Source organism: Heteronotia binoei, chromosome 17 (genome assembly GCF_032191835.1).
Source record: "Heteronotia binoei isolate CCM8104 ecotype False Entrance Well chromosome 17, APGP_CSIRO_Hbin_v1, whole genome shotgun sequence".
NCBI lineage: Eukaryota > Metazoa > Chordata > Lepidosauria > Squamata > Gekkonidae > Heteronotia > Heteronotia binoei.
In genome coordinates, this window is record NC_083239.1 from 52,410,330 (window position 1) to 52,428,980 (window position 18,651).

Here is an 18,651-nt window from a genome sequence, read left to right on the forward strand (position 1 = left end):
GGGGAAGGAGGCTACCTGGTGGTGACGCTCAGGATCGGGCAAAAAAACCCCAAACAAATTAGTTTTGCACTGACTGCCAGCTATGTGCGGTGGGTCTATTGCAAACAAACAAACAAACAAAAATGTATTTGTCTTTAGGGTTGCCACTCTCCACGTGGGGGCAGGGGATCCCCCAATTTGGAGGCCCTCCTTCCACGGGGGGAGGGGAAGGAAATCTGCTGGGAACTCTATTATTCCCTATGAAGACTTATTCCCATAGGAAATAACGGATAATTGACCCAAGGGTATCTGGGGCTCCGGAGGGGGGCTGTTTTTTGAGGTAGAAGCACCACATTTTCGGTATAGTATCCAGTGCCTCTCCCCAAAATACCCTCCAAGTTTCAAAAAGATTGGACCAGGGGGTCCAATTCTATGAGCCCCAAAAGAAGGTGCCCCTATCCTTCATCCTTTCCTATGGGAGGAAGGCATTTTAAAAGGCATGCGGTCCCTTCAAATGTGATGGCAAGAACTCCTTTTGGAGTTCAGTGATGCTTGTCACACCCTTGCTCCTGGCTCCACCCCCAAAGTCCCCAGATATTTCTTGAATTGGATTTGGCAACCCTATTTGTCTTAGATGTGCCAACCAGCTTAAAATGTTTCCCTGCAGGGAAAAGCGAAACCAAGTGGAGCAACACAAGCGGAGAGGTTCGGCGCACGTTGCCATGGAGACCCCCCCCCCCCCCCCCCGTTTCCACCAGAAGCAGATGCCAACAGAAGAAACGATCCAGGGTCTGCAGGTGAGCTAACTTTCTGCTCTGCCATTTGATGAGAGCAAGAAGACATCACAGGGTTGCTTTGTGACAGATGGAGGGTGGTGGGGAATTAGACTGGACGGTCCGGTTCTGAGGACCCTGCGCTAGCAATACGGTATGAAAATTTTCATGGAATGTCAGGTTTTACACCAGATTCAAAGCTAAATAAAAGTGGACTCTGCAAACTGCCAGAGGGGCATCAGTCACCATGCATTCTTCACACAATGCATGATTAATTTATGGAATGAATTGCCATGAGATGTGATTGCAGCTACTGCCGCAAGTGGTTCTTTGTTTTTATTAAAAGGTGTAACGTGGTCAATAGGTCTGTCATTGGCTACTAGCTAGGATTGCTAAGTGGAACCTTCCTGTTCAGATGTGGTGTACCTGAATTCCAGGCCCTGGAAATAAAAAAAAAAATCTTCAATCCACTGTACCTGTGAACAGGGGTCGTTTTGTAGAAAAATAGGTGGTGGAGTTCATCCAGGGATTGTTATGCAGCTGCACCTACTATTCAATGGGCAAGGTGGGAAGGAGGAGGTGGAACTCTCAGAAAGGTTCAGGAGCTGTGCTCCCGTGAGCTCCCACTGAATCCGAGGCAGGCCTGTGAAGAGTCATATGAGTTACCACCCATGTTCCCTCTAAGCTGAGTTAACATGAGCTAGCTCACAGTTTTTGCCTATGGCTCACACATTTTTGTCTCAGTTCAGGAAGTATGGCCCCAGAGCAAACGAATTCATGCAGTAGCTCACAACTTTAATGCCTGTAGCTCACAAAGTAGAATTTTTGCTCACAAGACTCCACAGCTTAGAGTCTTGTGAACAAAAATTCTACTTTGTGAGCTACTGACATTAAAGCTGTGAGCTACTGCATCAATTAGTGTGCTCTGGGCTAAGACAAAAATGTGTGAGCTGGAGGCGAAAAATCTGTGAGCTTGCTCACGCTAACTCACCTTAGAGGGAACACTTGTTACCACCAAGGCTTTTTTAGATAGAAAAAGCCCAGCAGGAACTTATTTGCATATTAGGCCACACCCCTGAAGTCATCATTGTTTCCACCAGGACTTTTTGCTAGAAAAAGCACAGCAGGAACTCATTTGTATATTAGGCCACACCTCCTGACACCAAGCCAGCCGCAACTGTGTTCCTGTGCTTTCCTGCTAAAAAAAAAAAAGAACTGGTTACCACCAACAGAGACAAAGTCCAGAACTATGTGGTTCTTTGGTCAGATCCAGCAAGGCAATCTTCCCCCTCATGTTAACTCTAGTCCAGGGGTGGCCAACGGTAGCTCTCCAGATGTTTTTTGCCTACAGCTCCCATCAGCCTCAGCCAGCATGGCCAATGGCTGGGGCTGATGGGAGCTGTAGGCAAAAAACATCTGGAGAGCTACTGTTGGCCACCCCTGCTAGGCACTTAAATTGATAAAAGGCACAACCTGCTCATAATTAAATTCACACCAAAGCCATCTGCATAGAAATCTGTTAGTTATCCCCCTTGCTGTTTAAAGCCACAGGCGGGAGTTAAACTTATTCCTGGGCTAATCTTTGCACGTGGGCACAAATGTACAAACAGAATTGCACTGTAGGGATTTCACGTCTGTGTTGGAAAATGCCAGTGGAGACTTTGGGGGTGGAGTTGGGAGAGGGTGGGGTTTGGGGAGGGGAGGGGAGGGGAGGGGAGGGGAGGGTTCTCAGCATCCTTTAAGCAGCCGTTTTCTCCAGATAAGCAATACAAGATAACTACCGGAAGCAATAAAACTTTCACGCAAAATGTGTAAATATGCATTTTTAGTGAAGTAAAACAAAAAATAAAACTAAGGAACACTGAACATTCTTGAAATTGAAAGTCTCTCAACGGTCACGAAGAATGATAGCCTCTTCAAATAGGACCGCTTTTAAAAGGACTCCTCACGGTTTCAATAGTTCTTCCTCAGCCTTTTTCTCCCGACGTTACACAGAGCCACAGCTCTACTCCTTACAACATGGTGCTCTAATTTGCTGCGACCGGCTCTTTTCTCCAGAGGAGCAGATCTTTGGCACCTGGAGATCAGTTGTAAAAGCGGGAGATCCCCAGGCCCCACCTGGAGGTTGGCAACCCTAAATTTTGCAGGGACAGAGAGGGGCATCTCAAGATGAAAGAGAATGGGCAGAAAAGTACCAGGAGATCCCGGCCTAAGTCATGTCATTAACGAACCAGTGAGCAAGTGCTTATCTTTACTTCTGCAGAGTTCAAAGCCCTCTTTACAAAAATGAAACAAAATGAAATAAAAAAAATGGGGGGGGGCTCCCTGGTTTTATCCTTTTCTGCACTTGCAGAATGCCACATTTTCTAGCATGGAGAAGATGCCATTGGTTTGTGGCAATCCTGGTTGCTCCGTTGCTTGGGTGAATTGTATCTTCAGCAACCTTCCACCCTCTCAATCCAGGGGTCTCTAAGAATGGTGCCTGTGAATGCCATGGTATCCACTGACGCCTTTCCTGGTGCCCCACTAGGGTTGCCAGGTCCAATCCAAGAAATATTTGGGGACTTTGGGGGTGGAGCCAGGAGACTTCAGGGGTGGAGCCAGGAGACTTCAGGGGTGGAGCCAGGAGACTTCAGGGGTGGAGCCAGGAGACATTGAGGGGCGAGCCAGGAGACATTGGGGGTGGAGCCAGGAGCAAGGGGGTGACAAGCATCATTGAACTCCAAAGGGAGTTCTGACCACCACTTTTAAAGGGACCACACACCTTTTAAATACCTTCCCTCCACTGGAAATAATGAAGGATAGGGGCATCTTCTTTTGGGGCTCAGCAGAGAGCCACTTTGGTGTCGTGGTGAAGTGCGTGGACTCTTATCTGGGAGAACTGGGTTTGATTCCCCACTCCTCCACTTGCACCTGCTGGAATGGCCTTGGGTCAGCCATAGCTCTGGCAGAGGTTATCTTTAAAAGGGCAGCTGCTGTGAGAGCCCTCTCAGCCCCACCCACCACACAGGGCGACTGTTGTGGGGGGAAGAAGATATAGGAGATTGTAAGCCACTCTGAGTCTCTGATTCAGAGAGAAGGGCAGGGTATAAATCTGCAATTCTTCTTCTTCTTCTTCTTCTCATAGAATTGGACCCCCTGGTCCAATCTTTTTGAAACTTGGAAGGTGTTTTGGGGAGAGGCATCGGATGGTATGCTGCAAATGTGATGACTCTACCTCAAAAGACAGCTCCCCCCAGAGCCCCAGATACCCACGAATCAATTCTCCACTATACCCTATGGGAATTGGTCTCCCTAGGGAACAATGGAGTGCCCAGCAGACATTTCCCTCCCACCCACCCTCTGCTTTCTGATGGCCCTGAAGCAGGGGGAGGGCCTCCAAATTGGGGGATCCCCTGCCCCCACCTGGGGATTGGCAACCCTATGCCCCGCCTCCTTCAGCAGCCATTTTGTGGCTGAGTTCATTATGCGGTGTCAGAATTCCAGAGGTGCCCACAGGTTCAAAAACACTGAGGATCTCAGTCTCTCCCACCCCCATACTCCTTTTTCGGGGGAGAGGGAACTGACAGGCCAGCGTTTCTATTTGGCATTAACAAGAAAAGTTAATTGCTCATTAATTAAGACTTGTAGTCCTTGCCAGGCGAACACATTCTGTGCACGTCGGCCCCTTCTGCTCTCCGGAATTGGCTGACCCTGACATGCTGCCTTTGAAGTTCCCCTGTTGCACTGACAGCAAATCTGGAATGGAGGGCTTCTCATCTGGCAACGGTTATGTTCTCTGGCTATGGTTACCAACCTCAAGGTGGGGACGGGAATTTTCATGGAACCTGGGGTGGAATTCTAGCAGGAGCTCCTTTGCATATTAGGCCACACACCCCTGATGTAGCCAATCCTCCATGAGCTTACAAGGCTCTTTTTTGTAAGCTTTTGGAGGATTGGCTACATCAGGGGTGTGTGGCTTAATATGCAAAGGAGCTCCTGCTAGAATTCCACCCCGCATGGAACCACAACCCATCCCCAGACTACAGAAATGGCTACTAGCCACAGTGATTAAAGGGAACCTCCACATTCAGAGGCTTTTGAATCCTCCCAGTGCCAGGAGGGGAAGGCCTTGGCCTCTACGCCCTGTGGTTGGACCTCCAGAGAATAGTGTTGCCAAGTCCAATTCAAGAAATATCTGGGGACTTTGGGGGTGGAGCCAGGAGACTTTGGAGGTGGAGCCAGGAGACATTGGGGGCGGAGACAAGAGCAAGGGTGTGACAAGCATAATTGAACTTCAAGGGAGTTCTGGCCATCACATTTAAAGGGACTGCACATCTTTTTAAATGCCTTCCTTCCATAGGAAATAATGAAGGATAGGGGCACCTTCTTTCGGGGCTCATAAAATTGGACCCCCTGGTCCAAACTTTTTGAAACTTGGGAGGTATTTTGGGGAAAGGCACTAGATCCTATACTGAAAATTTGGTGCCTCTATCTCAAAAAACAGCCCCCCCAGAGCCCCCGATACCCGCGGATCAATTCCCCATCATTCCCTATGGGAATTGTTCATGGAGGTGCATGATAGCTGTGGGGGCGGGGCTTCCCCTGCCGGCCAGCTGGCTGGGGGAGGGGGGAAGCCTGTAAAACCGGGGGATCCCCCTCTGGGACCTGGGGATTGGGAAGCCTACCAGAGAAACCGGTTGGCCGCTGTGTGAGAGAGGATGCTGGACTGGATGAACCACTGGTCAGATCCAGCAGGGCTCTCATGACCGATATAAGAAAAATAGCTAGCTGACCTTTCACAACACTGGCCTCGCCATGCAACTCTTCCAGTTGAACTGGTTCCAACTTTTAACCTTTGAACCACTCGGAGCCACCTCCTGTTACTCAGGAAGTCTTAAGACCCAAAGCTTTGTGTGGAAGAATCTAAATCTGTAGCAAAGCAGGGGGAAACAGAGCAACGGGCTTCGAATGGGTTTCTCTGGGACATCTCCCCCTTTGTCCACAGCGAGCCTTGCCAGACCATTTCATCAGGAGCTCTGAAAAGGCCCGCACTCGCCTAATTGCCCACATTCTCACCATAATTACACAACCCCTGTGCAATTACCAGCTTTGCCCTAGCTCTAGGGACAAGGAAATTGCCTCCACAAGACAGAGCAAGAAGCATTTTTTTTTTACTTAATTATTCCTAATTGAATGAAGAAAAATGCACACCCATGACACAATGGCAGCAATAACATTCCCTTCTTGCTGGGACACAACTCTTCTTCGCCGCTACCCACACGTACTTTTGTAGTCGCGGTCCTGGCCTTGTGCTTCCCTAACGCTCTGGCACCGACGGGATGCAGAGAGCAAATTAAATCCCAGCCGTGCCCTTTAATCAACAGTTTAAATGCAGATTTTTTTTTCATCATCAAAAGTTATTAAAGCTGGGTGCAGCACCGATGCTGGATTTTACAAGGTGCTTCTTGAAAAACAGGGGCGGGGGGGAGGATTATCTCTTGAGAACCTGGATCCCATTGCAATGTTGTTCGGCTGAGACTTGCCCCACTTCCGATGGGCTGGACGGATGTAATCATCCTCAGTGGTATATTAATGTCCGGAGGGCTGTGGATGGAGCATCGCTATCATTAACAACGTTAAAGCCTTCCTCATGACTTAATTTGAGCAAGATCGCATCTCCGAACGTGTCGAAGGAGGGGAAAAGTCAAAAAAGTATACTTGGCTTTTCCTGCCGGCACATCACTGTAGCCTGTGGACTCCCTACCGATTTTTGGGATTAAGGAGAAGATTTTGCAAACAGCTGCAGGGGCCAGTTTTATTAAATCTTTGGCTCTAGCCAAAGTTGCATGTGCCATTTTAATGCCTTTCTGAAACTTCTCCTGGTGTTGGGGCATGTATGTAGAAATCCGAAAAGCAGTTCCAAAAGAAAGCACCACCATCTTTCTGAACTGACCGCTGGCATTGCACGGAGAGGCTGATTTGCAATCCCATTTCAGCTTTCCAAATTTGCAACGCAGGTGTGATGCCATCTAACCTTCCCCCCACAATCCGCAACTGAACAGAACCCTGATTGTTCATCTCCGCATTTCTTCACATTCCTTCCTGCTTTTGCCATTTCCTTATCTTCCTCCTCTCCAGCTCCGGTCAAAAGGTGGGATGTGTTTCACTTTGGTTCAGTATCCAAGGGTTGGGTGAGAGGAGAAAAAAATGTTTTGAAAAATAAATTAAACCAAAAATATATGTATATATTACACAGTGCACGAAAACTATCCTTTTAAAACATTGGCACAATCTGCCCTTGAAGTGGTGAATATTTGAACTAAGAAGTCCTGAATCTACATAACCTAATACATTTAGATATTACTAGATTAAAAACCTTGAACCAATAAAACACGGCCAATAATTCAATATATCTAGGTTGATAACCTTGAACCACTTTAAAACAGGACCAAATGCATTTGGGCCTCCATGGCCTTCCTCAGTAGTCATCTTTTGCATATATATGCACACCAGGGCTTTTTTTGAGCAGGAATGCCATTCCAGCTGGCTTAGTGCCCGGGGTGTGGCCTAATATGCAAATTAGTTCCTGCTGAGCCTTTTCTACAAAAAAGCCCTGTGTGAAACAATGGTGGCAACAGGGGGTGTGACCTAATATGAAAATGAATTCCTGCTGAGCCTTTTCTACAAAAAAGCCCTGTGTGAAACAATGGTGGCAACAGGGGGTGTGACCAAATATGCAAATGAATTCCTGCTGAGCTTTTTCTACAAAAAAGCCCTGTGTGAAACAATGGTGGCAACAGGGGGTGTGACCTAATGTGCAAATGAATTCCTGCTGAGCCTTTTCTACAAAAAAGCCCTGTGTGAAACAATGGTGACAGGGAGTGTGACCAAACATGCAAATGAATTCTTGCTGAGCTTTTTCTACAAAAAAGCCCTGTGTGAAACAATGGTGACAACAGGGAGTGTGACCAAACATGCAAATGAATTCCTGCTGAGCCTTTTCTACAAAAAAGCCCTGTGTGAAACAATGGTGACAACAGGGAGTGTGACCAAACATGCAAATGAATTCTTGCTGAGCTTTTTCTACAAAAAAGCCCTGTATGAAACAATGGTGACAACAGGGAGTGTGACCAAACATGCAAATGAATTCTTGCTGAGCTTTTTCTACAAAAAAGCCCTGTGTGAAACAATGGTGGCAACAGGGGGTGTGACCTAATATGCAAATGAATTCCTGCTGAGCCTTTTCTACAAAAAAGTCCTGTGTGAAAAATGGTGACAACAGGGAGTGTGACCAAACATGCAAATGAATTCTTGCTGAGCTTTTTCTACAAAAAAGCCCTGTATGAAACAATGGTGACAACAGGGGGTGTGACCTAATATGCAAATGAGTTCCTGCTGAGCTTTTTCTACAAAAAAGCCCTGTGTGAAACAATGGTGGCAACAGGGGGTGTGACCTAATATGCAAATGAATTCCTGCTGAGCCTTTTCTACAAAAAAGTCCTGTGTGAAAAATGGTGACAACAGGGAGTGTGACCAAACATGCAAATGAATTCTTTCTACAAAAAAGCCCTGTATGAAACAATGGTGACAACAGGGGGTGTGACCTAATATGCAAATGAGTTCCTGCTGAGCTTTTTCTACAAAAAGCCCTGTATGAAACAATGGTGACAACAGGGGGTGTGACCTAATATGCAAATGAATTCCTGCTGAGCCTTTTCTACAAAAAAGCCCTGTGTGAAACAATGGTGAAAACAGGGGGTGTGACCTAATATGCAAATGAGTTCCTGCTGAGCTTTATCTACAAAAAACAAGCCCCGATGCACACTGTAACGTATGAACTCGGCAGGAGCACAAATCAAAGCACGAACTGCAACTCATGCTAAAAATGGCCGATTCGTGGTTCGTTACAAATTGGTTCGGCAAATGATGCTGTGCACGAAATAAAAATGAAATGGCTTGCTTTTTGAGCAGTTAATCTGTGTAATTATTGGCGGGGGATCCTCCTCATGTGCCGTAATGTGGCTAGCATGATGACATAGCCCAGAAGTGACATTATTGTGCTTGGCACGTGCTGGGGGGGATGCTCTATCATAGGAGTGGCCAAACTTGCTTAATGTAGGAGCCACAAAGAATGAATGTCAGATGTTTGAGAGCCGCAACACATGAACATCAGATGTTCGAGAGACACAAGATGGATGGAAGGAAGGAAGGAAGGAAGGAAGGAAGGAAGGAAGGAAGGAAGGAAGGAAGGAAGGAAGGAAGGAAGGAAGGAAGGAAGGAAAATAGATGGGGAATGGAGAGGTGGAAAGAAAGCAACTTTAACTTTAAATGCATTCTCCAAGCAGCCAGCTGGCTTGCCTTGGAGAAGTGATTTAAAGAGAGTAATGCCTTCTCCAAGTTGAGTGACAGGACAGTGGGCTTCGAGAGCCACACAATATGTGTGAAAGAGTCACGTGTGGCTCCCAAGCCACAGGTTGGCCACCCCTGCTCTATCACAGGGGGAAGAACTCTTTCTAGCCCTCTTGGGGGCCATTCCACGCCTTCCCGAATGGAACGAACGAATGGAATGAATTGTTCGGGGAAATTAAAAAGCACAAACCGAACCACCAAATCGTGTAACCCAACGAACCAACAAAGCAAAACGAACTCCCATTTTCGCGTTCCGTGCCCATTCCTAATATAAATATGTTTTTGAGCCAAGGCAAGTTGATTATAAGTCCTGAGAATGGAATAAAAATATAATCATTCAATAACATATAGATGAAAAACAAACCATTTAACTACAAAAAGACTTTTTTAAAACTCACATTCCAGATGTCTTATATGGCAACACAGCTGGATTGCATGAGGGCTGTCTTAGATTTTTAAGCACACGCATCCAAGGAATGCAAGTTTAATAGTTTTTATTCTGTTAAAAAAAAGTATATAACATAGCTAGTCAAATAGAAAATTAAGTTGAATTAATTAAGGACCAAACAAATCACAATTAAATAAGACAAACGTTATAACATACATACCTGACCATGGCTATCGTAACTGTTGGAGTGTGCATATATGTGTCAGCCTTGAACCTTTAAGTAACTCTCTACTGTTCACAAACCTCATATGTAGTATGGGGGTTATACATTCTCCTTAGATCAAGGACCAATGCATGTGTGTGTATCACTGAGGGCCTGGAGGACTTGCGATTCATCCCCGGCCAGGTGTAGTGACACACAGGAAGCCTGATAAATATGGTGCGGTAGTTTGTGTTAGACTAATATCTGGAAGTCCCAGGTTCAAATTCCTACTCGTGCCATTCAAATTTGCCAGATGAACTTGGGCCAGTCACATTCCCTCAGCCTAACCTACCTAACAGGGTTGTTGTGACGACAGAACACAGGAGAAGAGAATGACATTAAGTTACTTTGGGTCCTTAGGGTTGCCAAGTCCAATTCAAGAAATATCTCAGGACTTTGGGGGTGGAGCCAGGAGACTTTGGAGGTGGAGCCAGGAGACTTTGGGGGGAGTCAGGAGACTTCAGGGGTGGAGTGGAGGGCGGGCTATAAATCCAATATCTTCATCTACCTCACAGGGTGTCTGTTGTGGGGGTGGGGAAGGTAAAGGAGATTGTGAGCCGCTCTGAGACTCTTTGGAGTGGAGGGCGGGATATAAATCCAATATCTTCACCTACCTCACAGGGTGTCTGTTGTGGGGGAGAAAGGGAAAGGAGATTGTGAGCCGCTCTGAGACTCTTCAGAGTGGAGGGCGGGATATAAATCCAATATCTTCATCTACCTCACAGGGAGTCTGTTGTGGGGGAGGAAGGGAAAGGGGATTGTGAGCCGCTCTGAGACTCTTCGGAGTGGAGGGCAGGATATAAATCCAATATCTTCGTCTACCTCACAGGGTGTCTGTTGTGGGGGAGGAAGGGAAAGGAGATTGTGAGCCCCTCTGAGACTCTTCGGAGTGGAGGGCAGGATATAAATCCAATATCTTCATCTACCTTACAGGGTGTCTGTTGTGGGGGAGGAAGGTAAAGGAGATTGTGAGCCGCTCTGAGACTCTTCGGAGTGGAGGGCGGGATATAAATCCAATATCTTCATCTACCTCACAGGGGGTCTGTTGTGGGGGAGGAAGGGAAAGGAGATTGTGAGCCGCTCTGAGACTCTTCGGAGTGGAGGGCGGGATATAAATCCAATATCATCATCTTCTTCTTAAGGTCAGGAAGAATGACCCCAAAGCACACTCATTGATGCAGTAGCTCGCAAAGCAGAATTTTTGCTCACAAGACTCTGCGGCGTAGAGGGAACATTGATCTTCACCCTCAAACCTGGATCTGGCAACCCCGTCATTATTGTTCAAAATTACACACATGGTAGCGGCACAAAAGCAAGCAAGCATCCTAAGCAGTCCTCAGCCTCTCTTCTATCATCCGCTGGCTTCCCAAATCCTCCCTCCAGGGTCTATTCAACCGTTGTGCGATCGACTCTTGCACATTCATCTACCCAGAGCTTTTCATCACCGGCAATCATGCTATCTAAGTAGCAAGGGAAAAAGAGGAAATTATCCAGCTTGTCCGGCCTCGTTACTTTGAAAACAACCTTTCTCCAAATGCATTCTTGGGGAAATGTTAAATACGTTACAGATAAACTGCACTGACATAAATGGTGTTAGTATTAAGAGAGGACCTTTCCTTTTTCTTCGGCAACTACCGCTGTTTGCTCAGTTGCTTAGTTTTAATCATGACTCAGACCCTTTTGTCTTCGAGTTTGGTTTTTAGATTTGAGCCGTGGAAAAAGGCGTTTGTCACCTTGATCCTAACCCTCTGCAGGGCTTTGCTTTCCATCCCCTGCATATTTATCTTCCTGATAAAGAGACCAAACTCTAGGTTAGATGTACAAAGTGTTCGGTGAACTTGTCTCTGCCTGGAACCACCAGCAGGCCATGCAGCAGACGGTCATTTTTTAGGTAACATTGCACCTCAAATTAGAATGCCTCTGTGCATTATTGCAAAACAGATCAGGATTTTGAACTCTCAGATGGAAATATACCACACGGCTAGAGCCCTCTTCGATGCATTGGATGGTACCAGAGAGCCAGTCTGGTGTAGTGGTTCAATCCGCAGACTCTTATCTGGGAGAACCAGGTTTGATTCCCCACTCCTCCATTCACAGCTGCTGGAATGCCCTTGGGTCAGCCATAGCTCTCGTAGGAGTTGTCCTTGAAAGGGCAGCTTCTGGGAAATCTCTCTCAGCCCCACCCATCTCACAGGGTGTTTGCTGGGGAGGAAGATAAAGGAGATTGGGAGCTACTCTGAGACTCTGAGATTCAGGGTATAGTGTGGGGTATAAATCCAATATCATCATAATCATCACCACCACCATAATTTCACCATTTCCTTCCTTCCTTAGAAGAAATTACATTTATATCCCACCCTTCAAACCTGGGTCTTCCAGAGACTAGTCTGACACTCCTAACCCCCACACTACACCAGCTCTCTGGAACGCATGCAACACCCCATAAGTAAGCAGTCTGAAACCAGTGGGAATAATTTCCTTGTCAGTGCTTTGGCATAGGGCAGGGGTGGCCAACGGTAGCTCTCCAGAAGTTTTCTTTTGCCTACAACTCCCATCAGCCCCAACCAGCATCGCCAATGGCTGTGGCTGATGGGAGTTGTAGACAACAAATATCTGGAGAGCTACTGTTGGCCACCCCTGGCATAGGGTATGAATGCTTTCAGCCCTTTTAGAAGTTGAAGATTGTCAATATTCAAGTCAGGGCTGCCAATCTCCAGGTGGGGGCAGGGGATCCCCCGGTTTGGAGCCCTCCCCCCCACTTCAGAGTCATCAGAAAGCAGAGGGGGAAGGGAAATGTCTGCTGGGCACTCCATTATTCCCTGGGGAGACTGATTCCCATAGGGGATAATGGAGAATTGATCTGTGGGTATCTGGGGCACTTGAGGGGGCTGTTTTTTGAGGCTGAGGCATCAAATTTGCGGCATAGCATCCAGCGCCCTCCAAGTTTCAAAAGGATTGGAGCAGGGGGTCCAATTCTATGAGCCCCCAGAGAAGGTGCCCCTATCCTTCATTATTTCCAATGGAGGGAAGGCGTTTAAAAGGTATGCGGTCCCTTTAAATGTGATGGCCAGAACTCCTTTTGGAGTTCAATGATGCTTGTCACAAGCTTGCTCCTGGCTCCACCCCCAAAGTCCCCAGATATTTCTCGAATTGGACTTGGCAACCCTAATTCAAGTCCTTGAACGGGCCGCTCGCTATTTCCACAGCAGCAGGCAAGATAAGAGACAGAAACCTGGAGGGCCAGGAGATGTCTCACATTCGCCCCGCAGGTGTCTTTCGTCCACTTCGGACAAGCAGCTGCAGCTGCTGCCATTTCGCAGACAGGTTGCATCAGCCGATGCAGGAAGTGGGAGATTCTGCAGAAAGGCTGGGCTTCTCGGAAACATAACTCTTTAAGAGCAAAAAAAGATGCCTTTTTTGGGACCTCGGAGCAGAAACGAAATTCGGGGCTCGATTGCATCAGCAGCTTAAACAGCAGCAGCAGCGACACCTTCAAAAGAGGCAATCATGCAACTCCTGTCTTCCCTCCTTGAGGCACTTTCTGCCCTCAAACCAGCTGGTGCCTAAACCCACCCTTCTTCCTTTGAGTCAGAAATGTGGGGAGCAGGGAGGGAAGAATCATTTCCAGTTTTCGTTTGTTCCTTTCGTGCCCTGGTGCTGCACCCACAATAAGCAGAAAGCAAAGTAGGGCTGTAAACCGAAGGGGAAGGGGGATTAAATAGTTAGAAGGGCTGACGCTTTTTTGCAGGGGCTATCATTCTTCGATAGCAGCCAGATAATTCAAGTTTAGTACTAGACGGTGACCAGTTTCGCACTAGATCTTTAATCCTCGTTTAGCCCTGTCCCCAAACTGGCATTCTGCACTGGAATCATAGAATCAGATAAACCAACTCCATGACTCTTATGAATATCTGCTTGGGGACAGAGATAAACCAGGATTCAAGTTCTAGTGCGAAATTGGTCTAAGCTTTACTCTCCTTTCCTTTTATGGGCAGGAATAAAGGTTTGGGATGCAGTCAAAAGGACACAGGTGCAGAGTCAATGCCTTTAACTAGGGACTGCTGCAATTGGTTGGGGTGTAGGGTTGCCAATCCCCAGGTGGGGGCAGGGGATCCCCCGGTTTGGAGGCCCTCCCCCCACTTCAGGGTCATCAGAAAGCGGGGGGAAGGAAATATCTACTGGGAACTTTATTATTCCCTATGGAGACGTATTCCCATAGAAAATAATGAAGAATGGATCCGTGGGTATTTGGGGGGGCTGTTTTTTGAGGCAGAGGCCCCAAATTTGCCGCGTAGCATCTGGTGACTCTCCCAAAATACCCTCCAAGTTTCAAAAAGATTGGACACGGGAGTCCAATTCTATGTGCCCCAAAAGAAGGTGCCCCTATCCTTCATTATTTCCTATGGAAGGAAGGCATTTAAAAGGTGTGCAGTCCCTTGAAATGTGATGGCCAGAACTCCCTTTGGAGTTCAATGATGCTTGTCACACCCTTGCTCCTGGCTCCGCCCCCAATGTCTCCTGGCTCCACCCCCAAAGTCTCCTGGCTTCACCCCCAAAGTCCCCAGATGTTTCTTGAATTGGACTTGGCAGCCCTATTGGGACGCACCCTGGCAAAGCGTGTTGCATTTCCACTGCAGCTCCTGCGCAGTCTTTCAAGGGCAAGGGGAGGCTTCCTTCCAGCTTGCAGAAGCAGAAAACCAGCGGCTGCAGGAGTCCCCCAGCTGTGGGACCCAGGAAAGATAAAGGAAACGGAACTTATTGCTACCCCCCAGCCGCATCTGGTCTGCTTGATAAAGGGCACACTTTTCTCCCACGTCAAAGGTGGAGCGCTCTGTCAACACAACCGGCGTCACCACCTTTCAGCTAGATCTGGCTAAGGGAAGTTGTTGTTAAAGCAACGTCAGCCTTAAACAGCAATGTCCTGGAAAGGGATAACAGAGGGTGTGGCTGCATTGCAGCCGCTGTTACCAGGCCCCCTTTCTCAGACAAATCTTCTATAGCCAGTAGAACAAAGTAGGAGTCAAGTGGCACCTTTAAGACCAACAGAGTTTTATTCAGAATGTAAGTGTGTGCATGCACACTTCTTCAGACGAGACATCAGGTACAGCGAGCAGAGGTACATATAGCTGGTGGGCAGGGGTTTAGAATGCAAAATGGTACACATTTAAAATCCAGTGGAAAGGAAAGGTCCCCTGTGCAAGCACCTGTCGTTTCCGACTCTGGGGTGACGTTGCTTTCACGACGTTTTCACGGCAGACTTTCTACGGGGCGGTTTGCCCTTGCCTTCCCCAGTCATCTACACTTTCCCCCCAGCAGGCTGGGTACTCATTTTACCGATCTCGGAAGGATGGGAGGCTGAGTCGACCTCAAGCCGGCTATCTGAAAACCCAGCTTCCACTGAGGATCGAACTCAGGTCGCGAGCAGAGCTTAGGGCTGCAGTAGTGCAGCTTTAACACTCTGCGCCACGGGGCTCTTAAAAAAAAAACCCAGTGACAGAATAGTAAAATTAACAAATTGAGCAAACCTTTGATCTGGGTAGCATGAGCATGAGAAACCGATAAAACGATCACGCTCATGCTACCCAGATCAAAGGTTTGCTCGATTTGCTCATGCCTTAGCAAGACGATGCAGATCTACCCAAAGCCACAACTGACCTGAGCAGTCCATTGCCACGGTCTCCGCAGGGGGGGAAATGGAATTATATTCCACTAAGAATCACTAAGGCAGCAGGAAAGGAGGAAGGCCTGGCATGAGATGGATGGACTCAGTAAAGGAAGCCACGAGGGCCCTTCGTTTGCAGACCTGAGCAAGGCTGTTAGAGTCAGTTTGGTGTAGTGATTAAGTGCACGGTCTCTTATCTAGGGGAATCCGGTTTGATTTCCCACTCCTCCACTTGCAGCTGCTGGAATGGCCTTGGGTTAACCATAGCTCTTGCAGAGTTGTCCTTGAAAAGGCAGTTTCTGGGGAGAGCTGTATCAGTCCCACCCACCTCACAGTGTGTCTGTTGTGGGGGAGGAAGATAAAAGAGATTGTGAGCCACTCTGAGATTTGGAGTGGAGAGCAGGATATAAATCAATGTCATCGTCTTCTTATTATTACTACTACATTGTCTTCCGGCCGGGTCTTCGGCCAGGTCTTCGGACTCTGCACTGGCTTCCAGTGATATACCGAGTCCGGTACAAGGTGCTGGTTATTACCTTTAAAGCCCTATATGGCCTGGGACCTGCCTACCTGAAGGACCGTCTCTCCCCATATGTTCCCCAGAGAGCACTGAGGTCAGGAACACAAAATCTCCTCACTATCCCCGGGCCAAAAGAAGCCCGTTTGAAAGCCACCAGAGAAAGGGCTTTCTCCGTTATGGCCCCCGTATGGTGGAATCAGCTGCCGGAAGAGGTGAGGGCCCTGCGGGACTTGGCTCAGTTCCGCAGGGCCCGTAAGACGACCCTCTTCCGGCTAGCCTATACTTAGCTAGGATGACAACTTGATGAAGCTGGCCAGCCATCTGTCTATAGGAAATTGAAATGTTACTGGTTTTTTAAGGTTTTAACTGTTTAAATATTTAATTGTTTTTATACTTAAAATTGTTTAAATTTTATGTTTGATTAATTGTTGGAAGCCGCCCTGAGCCATTCGTGGGAAGGGCGGGATATAAATCTCGAATAAATAAAATAAAATAAATAAATAAATAAAGGATAGGGTGTTTTGGAGGACAGTAATTCATAAGGTAAGAGTCCCGTGGCGCAGAGTGGTAAAGCAGCAGTACTGCAGTCTGAGCTCCCTGCTCACGATCTGATTTTGATCCCGGCGGAAGCTGAGTTCAGGTAGCCGGTTCATGGTCGACTCAGCCTTCCATCCTTCCGAGGTCGGTAAAATGAGTCCCCAGCTTGCTGGGGGGAAAGCGTAGATGGCTGGGGAAGGCAATGGCAAACCACCCCGTAAAAAGTCTGCCGTGAAAACGTTGTGAAAGCAACGTCACCCCCGAGTTGGAAACGACTGGTGCTTGCACAGGGGACTACCTTGACCTTTTTCGTTCATAAGGTGGCTGTAAGCAGCCCCATGACGCAGAGTGGTAAAGCTGCAGCACTACAGTCCTAAGCTCGGAAGCTGGGTTCAGGTAGCCGGCTCAAAGTTGACTCAGCCTTCCATCCTTCCAAGGTTGGTAAAATGAGTGCCCAGTTTACTGGGGGAGGGGGGGGGAGCGTAGATGACCGGGGAAGGGAATGGCAAACCACCCCGTAAAAAGTCTGCCGTGAAAACGTCATGATGCGACGTCACCCCAGAGTCGGAAACAACTGGTGCTTGCACAGGGGACCACCTTTACCTTTTAAAGTCGGAAACAACCTGACGTATCCACACACACACGAGGATCATTTTGGATTTCTCATCCTTGTCGCTTTGACTTAAGAATCCTCCATTTCCATCCCACCTCCTTGAGTTGTGTGCTTTTGGCTTGCATAGTGTTCATTGTTTTCTCACGCCGAGTTATCCTTGCTAAACAGTTTTTGTTTTCTTTTTATACCAAAGGCGAAGAAGCAATGAACGAAACAGGAGAGGCAGCCTCCAAAACTAGCAAAAGAGTCAACAATGGCAATGGGTGAAAGCAAGCTATGGGAAAGGGGGCCTATTGGCACCAACGTTCCCTGTAAGCTGAGTTAATGTGAGCTAGCTCACAGTTCTTTAGCTTCCGGCTCACACATTTTTGTCTTAGCTCAGGGAAAATGGCTCCGGCACAAACTCATTGATGCAGCAGCTCACAACTTTATGCCAGTAGCTCACAAAGTGGAAATTTTGCTCACAAGACTCCACAGCTTAGAAGGAGTATCGATCGGCACATACGGTACCTCTTTTGGAATCCAGCAGCCTAAAAACCTCTCAGCGATTTTTTTCTTCCAAGAAGTTCCTAATGCATGGGTTGCTGTACTAGAATCCTGACCCCTTGTGGTCACCTGTGGAAACAACTCAGCGGCTCAAATGAAGTTTTTCCCTGGAGTTCAGCAAAAGACACAGTGGGACAACCGGCTGAGGGCAGGGGTATTTTAGACTCAATCGCTTCAGTTGAGCAGAAGATCATGTACATAGAAGTAAAGAGAGAGCGTGCAAAACTGCCGTTTACTGGGTATCCATGCTTTGAAGCAGGCCTCAGAATCAGCAGGAGCTCACAGGAGCACAGCTCCTGAACCTTTCTGAGGGTTCCCCCTCTTCCTCCCCACCTACCTTTTCCATTCAATAGTAGGTGCAGCTGCATAACAATCCCTGGATTAGGAGAGCGGGCAGCCAGCCAGCCACCAAGGGCTTTGCCACACCCCCAGCAGCCCTCATTAACCGCTGGAGAAGCCCACACCACCACTTATGTGATTTTGGGCGGTGGGTGGCTTGCTGGCATTTTGACTGTGAGGGGGGAAGGCAAGGAGAGCCCCAGGTGAGTGAGGCCTGCTTGGGTTGGCTGGATCTCTCAGCCAGCCTAAGCAGGCCTCACTTGCCCATGGCTCTCCTGTCTTGCATCCGGTTGCTTTTGGCTGGAGGGTGGTGGCATATGCTAATGAGTGATGCTAATGAGCTCTGCCACCTATTTTCATACAAACCAACCCCTGCTTTGAAGGAGCAATTAGGGCTAATTGGCAGGGTCTCCTGATCTTCCCATTTAGATAGGGCTTGGAAAGAAAAAAGGTGTAAAAAGTCTGACCTTGAAGCATTCTTGAGATGCGGGGCAAATGAGCAGAGCTGGGCATGAGACTGGGCTACCTTCCTGCCTTGCAGAAGCAATCAGTGACGGGAAAGGTCCACTGTTGGTGAAATCATAAAATCATAGAGCTGGAAGGGACCTCCAGAGTCATCTAGTCCACCCCCTGCACAATGC